Source organism: Watersipora subatra, chromosome 5, assembly GCF_963576615.1.
Source record: "Watersipora subatra chromosome 5, tzWatSuba1.1, whole genome shotgun sequence".
In the NCBI taxonomy this organism is placed as follows: domain Eukaryota; kingdom Metazoa; phylum Bryozoa; class Gymnolaemata; order Cheilostomatida; family Watersiporidae; genus Watersipora; species Watersipora subatra.
In genome coordinates, this window is record NC_088712.1 from 26,817,311 (window position 1) to 26,837,267 (window position 19,957).

At 37.4% G+C, this 19,957-nt stretch overlaps 1 pseudogene; it reads left to right on the forward strand.

The window, feature by feature from the left end:
• The window catches only part of LOC137397228 (cyclin-dependent kinase-like 1), a 485,333-nt pseudogene extending 474,179 nt beyond the window's left edge, over window positions 1–11,154 (forward strand).
• The last annotated feature ends 8,803 nt before the right edge of the window (window positions 11,155–19,957 follow it).

Genomic DNA, 19,957 nt, shown 5'->3' on the forward strand with positions numbered 1-19,957 from the left:
AAGAATGGCTCAACATCTCGACTGATTTGGAAGAGAAATGGAATTTCCCAAATGCCATTGGTGCCCTTGACGGCAAACATGTGATGATGAACAAGCCTTGGCGTGCTGGGTCTGAGTACCATAACTACAAGGGACAGGAATCAATTATCTTGCTGGCTATGTGTGACGCCAATTACTCTTTTACGTATGTTGATGTTGGGGCACAAGGTCAAGCTTCAGATGGAGGTGTTTTTGAAGTCAGTACGCTGCAGGCATCATTGACCAGCAATAATATTAACGTACCGCCTGCCCGCTTGCTGCCAGGGTGTAAAGAACCTTTACCTTATGTAATACTAGCCGATGAGGCCTTTCCTTTAAAATCTCACTTGATGCGACCATACCCGAAAAGGGTTTTAACAGATGAGGGAAGAATTTTTAATTACCGGTTGTCACGGGTTAGAAGACTAATTGAAAACTCATTTGGAATTCTCTCTTCGACATGGCGAATTTTACTTCGTCGCATTGACCTTCAGCCAGATAAAACTAGAACCATTGTATTGGCTTGCTGCGCTCTGCACAATCTGATTCGTAGTTCTTGCCATCCTCCTGAAGGAACAGTGCCACTATTACCTCGAGAACCGTCTAATCTAGCAGACACTATGCCTAGTGTTGAAGCTCGACCCGTTAGACCAACTGAAGCTGCTAAGATAGTTCGGGAACAGTATTGTGATTATCTCAACAAAGATGGAGCAGTCTGGTGGCAGAGAGGGTACGCATTGTTACAATGATACATGTGAGCTTGATTTTAAAGCATTTTATAACTAGGCTGCTTGAAATTCATCTCTTGTGTTCTGACATTTCTCATCAGCAATTTGTGTGCAGGGATACAAATAATTGCAATAATTTCAAAATTTTTCACACGGTTCACCTGTAGTTTGGTGAGCATATTTAAGACTGTCTCTTGCAGTAGTGAATGAGAATTACCTATGTTTTAGATCTGTCAAGCAATGGTAACGCAGTCATGGATTGATGAGTTATTATATTCGATGTACATCAACCAACACTACAAGAGCTCATTTTTTATGGAAGCAATTACGGTGTTTGCCATCTACCGTACAGCAGTTAACATTTTGCTCAATGGTACAGACAGTTTGTAAAGTGCATGTTTATTGAATATTTGAGTCCTATTGATCTGTGTAAAAATATTATCACACACTTATGACATATACAGTGATGTGCAAAATAAACTGGACCACGTTTCTAAAAAACTAAAAATCTCATTTACAAACTTTGTCATCCACTGTAAATATAGTCTGTAAACTTAGTCCATGGCCATAAATTATATGTTAAATTACTCCTATTTTTGCCCTTGTTTCACATATATAAACAAAGCAGCTGTTAGATTATATTTTTTAATAATTATGTAGGCTGAATTCTGATCATTTCAATTTTTTGAAATGTTGCAAATTAAAAAAATGAAATGTTCAGATTTTAGCCTACATAGTGATTTAAATACATAATTTTATAAACTGTTTGATTTACATGTTTAAAATAAGGACAAAAAAGGGATACATTCAATATATCATATATGGTTATGGACCAAATGAACAGTAGGTAACCATGTTGTACATGAGAATTTTAGTATTCCCATAAAAAGGTATATATATATGCAGAAAATACAAGTTTATGATTATATGAAAACTTGTTAGTACTATAATATTAAATAGCTCGGATCAGTGTCCGCTTCGGTTGATTGGCCATATATAGGTGCCGGTGGTTGCTCTTGAAACCGAGCTTCATGAAGAATTTGTTGAATCTTCAACAATGTGGTCGAGGCTACTTGTTTATTTGAGATTTGGGGGAGCTGCTCAGCAATCATCTTACCAGCATAGTCATACTCATCCAATTTTGGGTTCCTACTTTCCTGCACTGTCATCATAGTGTCTGTTATCGCTTTTAAGGTTTTAGCTCTGGTTTCTTCAGACTCCGCCCTCTTGCGCTTGAGCGACCGGGATGGCTGAACTGCAGTTTCAGGCGCACTATCACCATTCATTTCCTCGAGACTGGGAGACGAGGCAATTGGTACAGCTAACACTGCTGAATCGGATTTATTCATGTCAGCTTGACTGGCTGAGTCTGTGGGTGCTGAAAAAGATGACGAATATGAGTTAGTTGTCGATTTGTCATACAGTAGCGTGGGTATTGTTACATGTACCATGTACAAATAATAAAACTCTCTATATGAACTACGTACCTTCACTAGGCATCTCAATACTAGACTCAGTCTGATTGACATGCACCGTCGCTGCAAGAAACATTAGGCTGGTGTAGTATGGCCAAGAAGGTTGATAAGTATCTCCAGCCCCTGCACCTGACCTCTGGGAACTGAGGACTTTTTTGTATTCTTTAAGCCAGTACGTGCGTAGCCCTTGATAATATGGCTTTGACAATTTGAACTAAAATGAGACAAAAAACTAAATAAATAATTAACACATTGAATCCTTGTGTAGGTAAACCAACGAGAGTGATCTCTAATAAAACCATCAGCATTGATGAAAATAGGTTGCAGTTTGGCGAGGGTTCAAATAAAAGCGATCATTATTAAATTTGTTGTAATAAACAAACTATTAACATAAACATTAATAATTTTTAATTACTACATGTTTACTACCTTTGCTAGATCAGCTGTTTACACAATAGATAACACTACACTGCGCACTATTGCTAGACCTACTAACCTGTACTGTTCAGCGACTTGGCTAAATCCACATACTGTCCTTGAGCCCGTGAAAAATGCTCCGGATGCGTATGGTTCCATATGTAGAACCGTGGTTGTAACTCTGTGATTAACTGCTCAGAGCTCAGTGTTTTCAATGCTAATTTTAACTGATCTTTAGGAACAACGCAATAAACAGCCATGTTTTATGATTGCTACGATTGCTAATGATATTACCCGCGCAATTGCGAAGTTTTGCAATTTTACGAGATATGATTGGTCAATTTATTGTTTCACTCCGACAAGGACGGCCGTCAAAATCGGACCAACATAGTATGTAGCATTTCACCGATTTTGTGTCTTTGACGGAGACGATGCAGTTTTTACAACCAATTTGCCTTTTACACCAGGCCAATTTTGTCGGAGTTGAAACAACTCCGACAAATCGGCCTGGTGTAAACGCACCTTTACACCTGAAGTAATTTCCGAAAGTTGATGTTAAAAGTTTGTGCTTAAAAAATAAAAGGAAAACAAGTTGCAAGAAAGCATAAAGTTTGTATAAAACATTAAAATAAATTAAAATTACATTAAAAGAAACATACAAGTTGTTTGTATACACCATATCCTGTGTATGTCAGAGTAGGCTATCAGTGTCTCTACCAGTGCCTCCACTTCAGAGACTGTGTATAGCTGAGTCTACACTTACATTTGTATTTCTCTTGAGTGGGGTAATAATAAGTGGTTTTTATTTAGTATTTTAAAACTTATTTTGTTTTTCAACATGTAACTCAGTGAGTTTTTTTTCATGGTTTTATACATTTACATTTTTTTCTCATGATATTTGTAATTATCTAAAGTTTTTATGAAGGAGTTTTCATAAGTTTTCCTCTGGTGAAACGGATTAAATAAATTACTGCGTATTCTTATGGGAATATCGGTTTCGACATAATTGTTTTTACATACAAAGCAAGTCCTAGAACAAACTAACTTTGTATGTAGAGGTGTGATTTCTTTTGTGAATTCTCTCTCGGACTGTTTCACTTCTATAGGAACTCAAAAAAGTTGCTTCATTTGCCTTACTGAAGCTGCATGTTTTTACCTTTTTTGTGCAGTACCCTTAATGTTACGCCATATTTCTTGTTTTAGTGCATTCACCGAGATGTGAAACCAGAAAATATACTTATAACCAAGTCAGGCAAAGTCAAGTTATGCGATTTCGGATTTGCACGGCTTTTAAGTAAGTTGGATAGATTGTGTATTTCTAGCTGTCTCGTGTTTCATCGTGCACTTACCACCGGCTGCCTTTGTTTGCTACCGAGTTTGTTGCACTAAAGAGGTGTATTATAGCACATTCCTAATACTATTAGATCAACTCACAAGCCTTTTATAGCAGCTCTTATTCAGGTGGAATCGCTTATGAAACATGAGAAGTTGTTTTCATTGCACACAAATGCTGTTGGTAATACGCATTATTTCTATTCTTTCTCACAGTCTAATCTAAAATTATATGATATTGTCATTATTCAAACATATGATTTTGTACGCTATATTAGTACATGTTATTGATATATCATTATTATTTTTATAGTCTAGATAATCAATTAAACAGACATCCTTTGTAATTGCAAAGTCTGCACTTGAAATATGCCGCACTTGTCTCAATATCTTGTTGTTTTCGTCGGGGTTTGTTCTCTACAAATGTTTACGTCGAAAGTTACTTGGAAACAATTATCCATTTTAGGCCTTTCACTAATATTTATAATTATATAAAATGCCAAATTCAAATTTTTAATATCTAACTCATGAAAACACTAACATTTGCTCATTCATTAGAATATTTGGAATGAAGGTTTAATATTGCGATACCACTATGTGAATACACACAACTATTCGGATATGTTAGTGAGCACTTGTTAGCACTTGTCAGAGTGTTAGTCTGCCATGCTGAAAACTGGAGAGACGCTTTATGACACAATAATTTTTCTTTTCCGTCAATCATGGCTTTGGGCAGACATTATTATAGTATCATGTTCTCATCATATCATGTATCAAGACTTACAATGCTGACCTATTGAAAGGTGTATTAGTAAGATGGCAACTACTTGAGTATTATATAGTATGTTGCTAAGTGAGGCTGAAAACATGGCATGAAAACTTGTTGATATCGGTAGTCAACAATGCATAGTTTGTAGTGTATGCGAGTTCTATCTGGGCAGGAGCAGAAGATAGCTTATAGTGTTATAGGGATATCTGATTAAAAACATGGCCAAAGATAGAGAGATTTTGTTTAATAAATAGCTTTTACAGCTAAGCATCCACACCTGACAACTCTTGGCAGATGTTTGACCTGTGATATCTCTCTATATCTGACACAGAACAGTCTGTTCAAATAATTCTTGAAACTTGGTGGCTTAACCTATGCAAAGAGTGTTTGAATGAGTCAGCAGATAGATAACATGCACTGGTTGTAAGCACCTGCAGCTCAGTGTCAACCAGGCTCAGCTTCTATTCTCAAAGTAATAGTCCATTAGGGCCTCTACTTCAAGGAATAACAACGAAACCGACGAATGACGCAGGCTGCAACTTATGTTTGTGTTAGAATTGCATTGAGCTGTCGCCGATTTCACCCACATTTTTCTACACAATTCCAATCGTTCATTCGTATTTTCTATTCATCGCTGTGAATAATTGATTGTTGGCGTATAATTGCCTTAAACTTAGTTGTATTGGCTAATTGCGCTCGCTCGATTGTTATGAGTAAATGAGCTGTGATCGCGTTAGCTCAGTCACAACTGAATAATCCATAATGGGTCGCCTCATAAATCGACCTGGGCGTCAAAGGGCACCAGCTGGCAGTGTCCTCTCATGCAAATAATCAACAGCGTTCATCCGCAATGCTCCAGATTGTTTTTCTTCCATTTTTTGTGCCGTGTTGTCTTGTTTAGAACTATCTAGTGTCTTTGCAAACAGATACGTCATCATTATGACACAGTTTAGTCTTAAACCATAACTGCCACGTACAACTTTTATCGTATTTACTAGGTAAATCAGACACGCTGATTCCGATTTTGTACTCAAAATAGAGATTGGTCCACTAACCTTCAGAGTGATGATGGCTTTTTACAGCGTTTTAATATCGGTCTCGAAAACAACACGATTGGCACAACAAGCTCCGCCTATAAATATGTGACGTACGCTAGCTTTTTAGGAACAGAAATTGGAGACATTTAGTCCGATTTAGAATGATAGAGATGAGTGTTTTAAAACAAATTATTATCTAAACTGAGCCTTGAAGAGAATCTGTTTTTTTCTGAAAGGTAGGTAAGCTATTTGCCTTGCATATTTAAAATTGAGTTAAAAAAGTATAATAAGAACGCTAGATTGGGATAAAATCGTGCTTTTTTGAGCTCATTTTTATCGGTGTTCAGCCTATCAAACATCCTGTAGCAAGCTACGAGCAATTTTGAATAGTTTATCTACCTTTCATAAAAGACTGAGATTATTTTGAAGGCTGAATTTAAATAATAATGGGTTTTAAGACACCCATCTCTATCATTCTAAATTGGACTAAACATCCCTAATTTCCATTCCTAAAAAGGTAGGCTACGTCACAAATTCATGGGTGGAGCTTGTGCCGATTGTGTTGTTTTCGAGACAGATGTTGAAACGCTTTATCAAAGCCTTCATGACTTTGAAAGTTGGTTGAACAATCCTTATTTTGAGTACAAAATCGGAATCAGCGTGTCTGATTTACCTAGTAAATACGATAAAAGTTGTACGTGGCAGTTATGGTTTAACATACAAGCTATAGAACAGGGCATATTTCAGGGATATAACAGGGGCATAACAGGGAATTATGGGTAAATTTGTGAAATTGGTCTGAGCACCTAGCTTTTAGTTATCTTGTATGAAGATAATCCTTATCTAATAATGAGCCTTCATGAGACAAAGATGCACTAATTATTTTGTTGATTGATGTTAGGGCCTCTTCCTGTTTCCTATGCAACCTGCTATTTTAAAATATCTTAAAAGTTGACTTGCAATAAAATTCACATTGCAGTTATTTAGTATCAAAAAATTTACCATCTCTTACTCTGCTGTGTTGTAGGTGCAAAATATGTGGAAATGTGATTACAAGCTCTTAAAAGCACAAAAACGAACAGTTAGTCGCAGCCGTCACAAACCACCGTAGATTAGAATCTCTTCCCAAAACGGCTCAAATGGGATGTAGTTGAACAATATGGCTTCTGTTTACACTTTCATGCAACCTCATTCGTTGAAATATTTTCACAAATATATTTCACGCATTCAATAAAACCATGTCTATTGTCCTTACGCGTCTATCTCACCATCATTGTAACGCTATCACTTTGAGCACTGTTATCTTAAAACCTGCCGTGAAAACTCGTTTAATTATTTTACCCTAGCTCGAAGGCGTGCATATCATTCTCTGGTAAACATGACGAGCCTGTTGGTCACCTGTGATAGTCGAAAATTGTTGCAGAAAGTATTCACACTGTTTGGTAGGAAGTATGGGTCACAGGATCAGATTACGACTAGATCATTAGATCAAGCCGAAACAAAACTGTAAAGTAGCGAGCATCTATATTTGATACGGGCTCTTCGGTAAAACCTGAGGTGTTTGTCTAGAGCTATGTTTGTCTAGTGCTATGAGAAGTTTTATATTGAGCATTTTATAGGCCTTTCAATTCACGTGATAACATCACATGTCAAAACAATAGTAAATAAGTCAGAGAAAGTAAATACCGTATGTCCTTATGCTCCTTATGCTGAGCCATAAGGACTTATGGTAATCAGAGAAATAAATTAATTCCAATCTACGGCGGTTCCGTGATGGTCATGATTAACTGTTCATTTTTGAGCTTTTAAGAGCTTGTAATCACATTCCCACATATTTTGCACTTATAACACAGCAGAGTAAGACATGGTGAATCTTTTGATACCAAATAACTGTAATGTGAATTTTGTTGCAAGTATACCTTTAAAATGCTCTGTATGCCTCCATTACTAATGCATCAACAAGGGGATTACTCTATTAATTCTGAGGATGACCTGCAGCGGGTCCAATAAAACTATTCATTTGTCATACATATAAATATCAGTGTTTATCTGTCATTCGTGTGTCCACTTATAGCGATGCAGTTATAGAGACAAACAATCCGCTTCATATTGGATTTGAACTTGGAACCTTCAGTTTTACAGACAGGCGTAGTACACATCCATTACAGTACGATTCATGCTTAATGCTTCAGCTAGCGCTGAGCGTGAAAACACACGAAAAGAAAAATACATCCCCATTCGTGAAGCACAATGCTTAAACTCACATGGTCAGCAAGACTATTGTAATCAGTAAAGATCTGCAGTAGGCAATACAGCCAGTTCAGTATGAATTACACAGAAATTTACACAAAAATAAGCACAATAGGCCTACATAGAAATAAACAAACACCTTCATTTAAATGTTAGAATAGTAAATGTTGTATATGTTGACTGAAAATACATTTTCTAGGCAGAACTTTTTTATTTTACCTAATTTTTTTATTATAGACCAACGTTTTGAAACAGCGAGTCTCAAATGACACACTTCTTTGGTGTGTGTAGCCAATACCTCACTCTACAAGGGTACCCTTTCTTTGGTGTGTAGCCGATCCCTCACTTCACTAGGGTACCCTTTCTTTGGTGTGTAGCCAATCCCTCACTCTACTAGGGTATCCCTTCTTTGGTGTGTACCCAATCCCTCACTCCACTAGGATACCTTTTCTTTGGTGTGTAGCCAATTCCTCACTCCACTAGGGTATCCCTTCTTTGGTGTGTACCCAATCCCTCACTCCACTAGGGTACCCCTCAAGCATACTCCAAGTCACAACTGTCTATAATAGCTAGACAAGCCGGTCAGGTCTGTGTTCCACTTGGGATAAAATCAATTTATCTCTTGTAGCTGGACCTGATGATGATTACACAGATTATGTTGCGACTAGGTGGTACCGCAGCCCTGAACTGTTGGTTGGAGATAATCAGTACGGCCCTCCTGTAGACATATGGGCTATAGGTTGCGTTTTCTATGAGCTCATGACTGGCCAGCCTCTTTGGCCAGGCAGGTCAGACGTGGACCAACTCTACCTTATACGGAAAACCTTAGGTTGGTTTTGCCCTACATTGTCTGATTTGCCAGTACTTCTGTCTCACAATGACTTCTTTTCCTTTTCAATGATCAGAACTTTGAAAAGGAGTTAATGTTAACATATAGTTTATCTATACTGAGGTTCAGTGATGTTATATATATAGTTCATTTATACAGAGGTTCACTGATGTTAACCGATCGTTTATATATATGGGTGGTCCTTTGATGTTAACATACAGTTTATATATAGTAGGGATTCAGTGATGTTATCATATAGTTTTCATATACAGAGGTCCACTGGTATTAGCAGATAATTTATACGTATATATATACTGGGGATTTACTGATGTTAACATATAGTTTAATTATACTGGGGATTTACTGATTTTAACATATAGTATATATATATATATATACTAGAGATTCACTGATGTTAACATTTAGTTTATATATACATGATGTCCACGGATGATAAGTTAATGATAAGATATAAGATATAGTTAATTTATACTGGGATTCTCGTATGTTAACAGATAGTTTATATATACAGGGGATCTACTGCCCAGACACATGCAAGTCTTCAGCAACAACTCCTTCTTTAATGGAATGACTATACCAACTCCCGACAAACAGCTACTCTTAGAAGAAAAAGTCCCAAATATCAGTCCCAACGCTCTGTCCTTTCTCAAGGTGACTACCTTTTTATTTTGTGGTCTACTTAAAAGACAGTGTTACAACATATTACAAGCTATATACAATAGACGCCTAAGGCACAAGACATTTCTACAAATTAACTAGATCATGGCTAAAGCCTGGTTCCCATATCGATTGCATGACTCCGGCGGCGGTAACATGTGCAGCAAAATGCTTGCGACGCTAGGCTCGGCGGCATCTGTTCACATAAAAGCCACATCGTTAATAATATCGCAAACATTATTGCGTAATCAAATAAAATGTTCGCCATGTCGTTCCTATAATGGTGACCTTTACCCGTACAGTGCATTTCGGGAAGACTACCTGCGTCCTTTTGCGAAATTTGAGCAGCGCTAAACAGTTGTGTTGCCGTCGGCTACTACCGGCGGTCCTCGGCGGTACCCAGCACGTATTTTCCCATTTCACCGCTAATAGCCTGCGGTGCTGTCGCCGATGCTTTGCGACGTATATGGGAGCCAGGCTTTAGCCAGTGTCAACAGTGCAGAGACTGCATACAATAGTCTCCCAGCTTTGTGGGGTTCAATAGTTGAGGGATGCACTCTAATTAGTATGCCTCCATATAATCAGTCTGCTGATGATACACGCACAAGACAATACAATAATTTTTATATTATACTAAAACTGGTCAGTATAACTACTAACCCTGTAGCAATATTTAGCAAGGCTAGAAAGACTCGTCAAAAAGCCCTTATTGACTATTAGTAGTTTTGTGGATGAAAAAAAAAGGTCTTAAATGCTATTTTTGTATGAGTTGTCGGTGCTTGTTCAAGAAGACAACTCCAAATTCATATTTTCCTTATAAAACATTAAATATCATTCCCACATAGCATACAATCAGTAGGGCAAGTCAATAGAAACCACCACAAACCAGACATCGTTAGATGCAGAAGTTTCTAATAATTAATATGGAGTGAGTTTTCAATAAACACCGATTGGTAATTAATTTTTTTAATGAAAATGTGTATGCAACTGAACTTTACAAAAATCAAAGGATAGCCGAGCTGTTTGCTTATAGTATTCTCAACCTATTAATTTTGTGATACTATTATATGATGCAGCTTAGCTTTATTTTACTGGAAAAAGAAAAAAGTTTCGCATTTAGTTGTAGGCAATAGTGTTAATTGAATAAATTAATATGGCTCCCGCGAGGGTACTAAGGTGAACAAAGGCGTCCATTTTTGAGTTGTGTCATAATTCTTGACAACACTGTACTCTAGTGTTATTGTGCTTGAAACCATGAAGGTGGAAATTTTGACATTTCAGGGTTGCTTTGCCAAAGATCTTGCTGAACCACCCGTACTTTGACAGATATGACATCTATGATAAAAAACCCAACCGACAAGGCCCAAGGGTTAGTTAATGATTTAGTCTGTCTAAATCATATTGATAATTGATATATAGATTGATACTCACCATCCAATCAGGTCAGCATAAATGTATCTACATCACACTTACACTTATGTATCTACATTCCACTTATGTTTCTTCTCAGAATCTTCCCAACATTATCTATGGAGGGGGACAATCCAAGTCACCAGTTCTACATCCAAAGCACAACCCTCAGATAAAGGAGACCCACCCCAAACCTAAGGTGTGTGTCTAATATTTTTAGCTGATCATTGTTTTTAACCCTCTCCTGTTCGCACCTAGCATCATTAGTTCAACCAGCAACTTGATCTTTTTCCATTTGGAGTCTATTCTTCAGCCTTCATATACTTTACATCATGACTGAAACTTGGTTAACAGTTCCCCTAAGTGTCAGTCATCACATAGTGCAGTTACCCGGTAACAGTACTATTGTTCATATATATTATATCATGGCTGAAACTTGGTTCACAGTTCCCCTAAGTTTCAGTCATGACATAGTGCAGTTACCCAGTAACAGTACTATTGTTCATATGTATTATATCATGACTGAAACTTAGGCTAACTGTACTATTGCTCTGACTAGAAGTTCAAAAACATACAAGCTGTTTAACATAGGTAACATTTATAATTGTTCTATTTAAGTAGCTTTTTTAAAAAGAGTGTAGTGGGCATTTACTTGGCTCTTATTGGGAACACAATTTATTTAAGTAGTATTGTATTGTTTATACAGTGGACTCTCCTATAATATAAACCTTTTATGACGCAAATTCCATTTAACGTAAAGAAAAATATTGTTTTCTTTCGGGTTGCACTTGAAAGAGTTTAACGACTTACCAGGGTATATCTATTATTTAAACTAGTACCGTGAGAGATCATCAAGTACACAGATAAAACACAGATAATAAGTAGCTGCATGATTATTTAGCAATGTTTAGTAATAGCATATATACAACTTTCATGACACGCTAGTTAGTAGTGATCATCAGATGTGCCTACAAAATGGAGAGTAAGTAGCTGCACAGTTGTTTATTAATACTTAAAGGAGGTTGATGAGTGCAGGTCTTACACTGTCGGTCTATCAATCTGAATGTCACTAAAAATTGAAACAGTACTTAAAGGTTGAATCTGTAAGATCTCCCAATGTTAAAGGTTTACTTGCAACAAAATTCACGTTACAGTTATTTGGTATCAAAAGATTCACCATGTCTTACTGTGCTGTGTTGTAGGTGCAAAATATGTGGAAATATGATTACAAGCTCTCAAAAGCTTAAAAAGGAACAGTTAATCGCCGCCATCACGAAAACGCCGTAAATTAAAATCCCTTTCCAAAACGGCTCAAATGGGATGTAATTGAACGAGATGGCTTCTGTTTACACTTTCATGCAACCTCCTTCGTCGAAATATTCTTGCAAATATACTTCTTGCAATCAATAAAACCATGTCTATTGTTTTTATGCGTTTATTTCATCGTCATTGTAATGCTGTCACTTTCAGCACTGATATCTTATAACCTGCCGTGAAAATTCATTTAATTTTTTAACCTTAGTTTGAAGGAGTACATATCATTGTCTAATAAACATGACGAGCCTGTTGGTCACCTGTGATAGTCGAAAAATGCTGCAAAAATTATTTGCGCTGTTTGACAGGCAGTATGGGTCACATGATCAGATTACGACTACATGATTAGACCAAGACGAGACAAAACTTTAAAGTAGCGAGCATCTATATTTGATACGGTCTTCGGGAAAACTCGAAGTGTTTGTCATAAACTAGTGATGCGAGAAGTTTTACAGTTAGCCTTTTATTGGCCTTTCAATTCACGTGAGAACATCACGTGTCAAAACAATAACCAAATGGATTAACTACGTCAGACAAATAAACCGATTCCGATCTACGACGGTTTCATGATGGCGGCGATTAACTGTTATTTTTTGAACTTTTAAAAGCTTGTTAGCACATTTCCACATATGTTGTGCCTACAACACAGCAGAGTAAGACATGGCAAATTTTTTGATACCAAATAACTGTAATGTGAATTTTGTTGCAAGTAAACCTTTAAAGGCGGTTGATTAGTGCAGTTGTTACACTGTCGGTCTATCAATCTGAATGTCACGAATTGGAGTCTCGTTGAAATCAATCTTTTATTCTAACCTCCAGCCCTGGTTTCAGAAAAAAACCAGACAGAGGCGACTTATGGTAATGCCTGTATATTTTTGCTTCAATTTATTTTATTTCATACAATAAAAAAAGTTTGAAAGATCGGTTTAACATTGAAGGTGTGGGCTTCCCATAACTTGACGTATTATTACCGTAATCATGAACCCTAAACAGAGTGAAAATGATGAGAAAAAAGAGAAAATGTGTCGATATCAACCAATAATACCACAATTACTGCATCGGAATTAAATTAAAAAATTAAGTTCAGTTTTTCCTGTTTGACGGGACAAAGAAGCGAATTTGGGTCAATCTTAATACGGATTAGGAAATATACATTTATCTTACTGTTGGTATAACAGATTATTTACATAGTAAGAACGTCTACTGTTTAATAAAATGTTACTACTAAGAGACACGGGCTCTTGCTAACTTCAGAAAAACAAAACATGGAATCTATCAACCTCCAATCTGTTGCAGGGTGCGACAACCCACCTTCCAAACATCTGACAACCTTCCACTCATACCATGTTTGCAAGAGTTCACTAGCAGTAGCAGCAGCAGTTGATGGGACCATTGGCTGATAGATACACTTTCATTCAGCTCACAAATCAGCCATCATATTATCTCCTTGACTGTTTCAACTCACCCGTGTTGTCTTGCACTTTCTTACCTCTGTATATTTATCATATTTCATGAGATACTTTTTATCCACCTTCGCATTTTCTACTTTTATGATGCTCCAACTTTTACAGTTTTTAGAACAGATCTGACCTTGATTCTTTTTATCTCGTTCAACTTCGAACCTGCTTTTATATTGTATTTTCCTTCCTCAACAACAGCTTAGCTAAGCTCACAAAGTCTGTGTGATTTTCTACTTGCCAAGAATTCATTACTTGCTGTTTTTTTTCTAAACATCCACAAGCACCCGTCCAATTGATATCAAGGAACTGTTTAGATGATATTAGTATTCACTTTCCATTTACCGTCTATTTATTTGTTGTTGTAATATAGACATAATTCTTTTATTGTCCCTTTCATGCAGTCGAGGCACAGGGCATTTCTACCAAATAACTAGATCATGGCCAAGCCAGTGTCAACAGTGCCGATACTGCATACCATAGTCTCCCAGCTTTGTGGGGTTCAATAGTTGAGGGATGCACTCTAATTAGTATACCTCCATATAATCAGTCTGCTGATGATACACGCACAAGATAATACAATAATTGTTATATTATACTAAAACTGGTCAGTAAAACTACTAAAGCTGGAGCACTATCTAGCAAGGTTAGAAAGACTCATCAAAATGCACTTCTTGGCTATTAGTAGTTTTGTAGATGAAAAAGAGATGGTCGTAAATGTAATTTTTATATGAGTTAATTGTTGGTGCTTGTTCAAGAAGACAACTCCAACTTTGAAGCTTTAGCTTCCTAGTTGAATAGTAGCTAGATGTAGATGAATTGTTGAGTCAAGCACTGAGCTAATGCAGGAGTCTATTTTTCAAATCAAGGTGGCGTCTAATTAAAGGTTTTACGGTAAGCATGGCTGCACACTCTAAAATTATATTGTAAATTCATAACATGAGTGGCCTCATCGCATCAACAGTAGTGATTTCAATTTCAAAACTTGATTGCTGCTAATGTCGACCCAGTGCATTAAAGAGCCAGCATGACCAGACAGAGATACTGAGGCTAAGAGACCAGCTCGGATAACCCGGAAATCGTCTAACCTTGTTTATGATATCTTCCAAACCAAATAGAAAATATTGTAAAAAAACTGCTGGTTCTCTCTACACTCCACAAGACAGTCGAGCAATAAACGCACAAAGTGTTAGCCACCAACAATATATACATGCATATTTATTAAATATACTGTATATAAGAATAGATGGATGACAGGTAATAAACCAAGAACATACATTCTTTTAGAAGTACAAACACTTTTATACGCTTTCTTCTTTGTTAGGCTTTACCCGCTTTCAATGTATTTTTTGCTCAGTTCCTCTAGATACGAGCTCCTCCGGTGGCATCGCTGTCTTGGCTGGTATTGGCCGCTTCCTAAAGAGGAATTGAGCTCTCTCTGTTGTGTTGGGCTTGACTGAGCCATGCCAACTCGAGGCCAGTTTGAGACTCTCAGCCGGCGCTTTTCCTCTGTGCTTGTAGTAGTAACAGCCAGGGCCGTTGGCTCTTTAGGGGAGCTGTCGGCCACAGTCAAATTTGGTTGGCAGGGCAGCACTTCAAGGTTGACCCTACACCATCTAGCGCACAGAAACAATCTCTAGCAAGCCCGGTCAACCAGATACTGCACTGCTAAACACGGCAGCTTGGGAAGCCATCTGATGGGCCATCACCTGGTCTTGCGTGATCTGTCATAAGTGATACGGCAGCCATACAAAGCAAAATGCTGTGTCTTTATTGCCCACAGTATGCCCACACTTATTTTTAGAAATGTCTGTTTTTGCCCGCCTTTATAGTTACTCCATATACGCTGCCGGTGCCAGACTTTTTCAGTGCATCTTCCACCTGCTTCAATATGCTACTGCTGACATAGCGCTCGGTATGAATTACTTTTTTTTCTCAATTCTTATCTCGGCCAATTTAATTGGTAGCTTCTGTAAAGGTGGCTGTAAAAGTCTGCCAACCGAACTGTCTCGGTCGCAGTCATGCATTATACCTGAACAGGCTTGTCGAACTCAGCTCTCTCCACTTCCTCAACCCAGTCGAGGCATTGTTGAATTTCTAATGATGTCTTGTTGAGTTGACTCGCAGGCATAATTTTAAAAGGCACAATGTCGGTGGGTATTGCTAATGCAAGTTGCTAGGGAGCTCAAAAGTACTCTCTGAGGCAGTCGGGCCCATGCTCTGAGGTACTGATGCGGTCTCCTATAATTTGCAGAACATACTGAATACATCATCGCCCCGTAGATACTTTTTTATAGCTCGACTCAATTCAAACGGACTAAATATTAGGAGCTCAAGAAATTTTGTACTCCACACCACTAAGGGGAAACAGGTGTGTCCATGCCAAAAACTGCCAACCAGGTGCGAAAATGGCTTTATTAACCCTTTGCCAGAATCAGTGGGTTAATTGATTTCAAAGAAATTGACGTCGCTTCGTGTTCACTATTTTGGCATTTCAAAAAACTATTTGTTTTATACTAGAATCAATTGATCAAATGTGACAAGCAGATTTATTTTTTTACGAGTTGATACTAATAATCAGACCTGTATTCCTATTTGCAAGTTGGGTGTGCAAATGTTAGGCAACTAGTTATGAACGTTTGGAGTTTGGAGGGCGGTGTAAGCCCCCAACGTGGTTCGGCGCAGCGCCCTGAAGCTCTGAACCTTTTTGACATCAACAACCCTCAGAATATGCATGAATGCAATTAATTGTAAGCATCAAAATCTACATAAATATATTGTTTATGGTTCATAGTAGGCAAAACATTTTTTTTATTCAACAAACGATATCAAACTCATGACACTACAGATTTCTGTAAGGGACCTTGACCAAAAAAGAGCAATTACTTCTTTATTGCAATAACTCTTGTTCTGTCAATGTGCCCATGACAGAAATTTTTCACAACTGATTCTATATCTATTTCATCATCTTTATATTTGTGTAATATTAGAAGATTATTTAGCCGAGCCTGCTCCATAGTGCTCCTCGTCGATGTTTTGATTCGTTTCAATGCAGAAAAGGATCACTCACTGCATTAGTAGCAGGCAAAACCAATACTATATTAGTGAGCCTGAAAATTGGTGAAAATGCAAGTTTGGGGGTCTTCTTCACATCCCTACTATAAGCAATAAAGTTCAGTTTGCGGGTCTTAATAAAGTCTTACAAGATCACTCATTTGGCGAGCTCACCACGAAAACAATCTAGAACGTTAGTAGCTAATAGATTTCTTATTGGAATTTTCTTCGGTTCTTGGAATTTCCAACATGGAAATTCCACGAGAATGATCATAGACCGCAATTCTTAGTACTTAGCCTCCGAAACTCACTAAAAAGTTGGGGCGGCTCAACCGTCTCGGGGAATATAGACCTGCTAATAATGTTGACTATACATGACTTTTTAGTGATGCAGTTGGTCTTGCCAACTTATTTTTAAAGATGCGGCTAATGCAAAGGTCGCAATGAAATAAGTTAACTCGATAACCTAATTACCGTAGACAGGCAGAATCGTAACTGGTACTCATATGTTTACACAACATCTAGAGGAAACTAATATGACAATATTTCAACTATTCTTACTCCAGTCGTTTGAAGTATTTATAATAATGTATCTGTACCTAGATTTAAAGTTTTATCCTAAAACGACAAGCAACATCTCAAAAGATAAAAAACATCGATAGTTTCTATTAAAATCCACTAAAATTTAGCCTTATCACATCTTTAAGCTTGATTAAGCTACTGTCGTTTGACCCAGCCTGAGAAGTTGTTTTCCCATGGTGTAAATAAAAGTGTCACACAACTCTCGCTTGATAAACATATGTCAGTTTGAGGTTTCCACACTGCACATATTCAGGTACATGTGTAGGACTACACCATGGAATCTTTGTGAAATGCCAAGATGCTTCTAAATATTTACATACTGTAAAAGAACCCAAGTAGCCTTTTTCTGTTTCTACTCACTCACCAGTTTTATTGTACTTCGCTAATAAAATATTGTTGTGTTCGAGTTGAAGAAGAAGCGACGGGAGTTGCCTCCATGTGGGGTGCGTTTGGTCAATTGTGGTAGCAGTTCATCCAGAAGCATCAAACTGTTCTTAGTGGCAGCAGTAAAAGCTTCCCTGTGTGTATAGCCAGTATCACATACATAGATTGTCTACACAGTTCATTAGTGACACCTATAAAACATTTTACAGTTGAGGCGAGTGGCACCTACAACTCTACAAGACTTGTTTATACGGCTGCACCCTCATAGCTTATCAAGTCGATTGCTCACTGGCACCCATAAAGGGTGTCTGCGTATCTGATTAGTGACACTTGCCAAGATTGTCAGCCTCTTACTAGTGATACCTGCAAAGCTTGTCTGTGTATTTCACTAGTGAGAGCAGCCAGTGCAGTTGCTTCATTTAACTATACAGTAGACGCTCCTATAACGTAAATAACCCGTTCCAGGAACATTTACGTTATAGTGAAATTATGTTATAAGAACATTAAAATACATGTAAATGGCCTAATCAGTTCCAAGATCTTTCCAAACTCATTCTTTTGACCATGCAAAAACAGGAAATACTTTACTTAACTCTTTTAATTTGTGGGCTGTACCGTAACTGGATAATTATTGGTTGGCATCAACAACATTTTTCATGTTTATGATCAATCTCACTGGTTTTATAGACCATAAATTTACAACAAGTTGATAAGAACTGCACATTTTCGATGTTCGTTTACAACCATTTGCTTATTTTTAAACGGCAAAGTCTATTCTGCAAAGTAAAGCCAATAACAAATATTTTGTACGTCTACAATAAGGCAAAACAACAAAATATTTTTATTCCAAAAACCTTTCTACCTGTTCGTCGTCTATTACTATCCGAGGGTCAAGGCTAGGATAAAAATATTTTTTTGACGATATTCCAACTTGTGACACTAAGACTGGTAGACGGACGCTGTAACTCCTACAATTACCGATCACCTTTATATTTATGAACAGTTGCGCAGCTATCCTATTCGCCTTTCTGTCGACACATTCAACGATGTACAAAGACAAATTGAAATGTCGCTAAATATATATATATATAGTACACTAAGGGCTCGGTGGTTTTTCTTGCGGCAAAACAAACTAACATTTAAATCAATTTTGAAAACTCACCCAACTTGACACTTTACCTTATATGGAATTTTTTACGTTGTAGGAAGCAAAAACCTCACATAATTTTTTTTACGTTATTTGGGATTTACGTTATAAGAGGTATACGTTATATGAGTGTCTACTGTACTCTGGCAGTCTAATGATTTGTGAGAGATAAACATGTGTATTAACTATATATACAATTATTACACTGGTAGACTGGCACAGTGGTAGCATGTTGGTCTAGTAAGCTAAATTTTGTGAGTTCCAATCGCATGGCCTGTGATGTTTTTTACCAACACTCAATTGTAGTTTTGGATAAAGGGACACGACTGTAAGGTGCAAACACACCAGGTAGTATTTAGTAAGACATCATGCCAAGCGGTGCCAATCTGTGCTGGGTGAGTTGATGCTGAGCGATAACCCTAGACTCGCTCAGTCACAGCTTTATCACATGCAATGAGCATTTTGATTGGTTGTTTTTTTCTAGCATGCACTGGTCTGGCTGCTAACTTATTGTGTCAATGGCTAGCAACATACAACTACAACATTTTGCGATTGAAACAAATTTGAATAAAAATAGCAAAATGAGCTGTTTAAAGATTTAATACGAACGCATTCAGCTCTGCATGAATTATACACAATAAGTACAAAAGTACCCAGTTGAAGACCAACATTTGGGAGTCAATCGTTGAGAAAGCTGACCATGTGAAAGATGATACATATTATTTACTAGATTCAAAATTAAAAGCTACTACAAGGTTCATTAGATATAAAAAGCTGAAGTTGTTTACATGGTGGTCTAGAAGGCACCATATTTGCTTGTTTATTTGTTAACAACTTCAAAGAAACTGCCTAAACAAAATGTTATTGGCCGCTGGCACATGTGAAGTGTGTTTGGGCATATGTTAGAAACTGCAGCAAAACTCCGCACTCATCATGGTGCCCGTGATAGAATCACCCATGTGCCCTTTTATTATGGTAAAGAGTAGCACCCTGACAGTTTGGTGCATCGCAAGAGCTCTTCAGGTGTAATAACTAAATGAATAATTATTCCACAATATGACAATGTGGTGAATTGG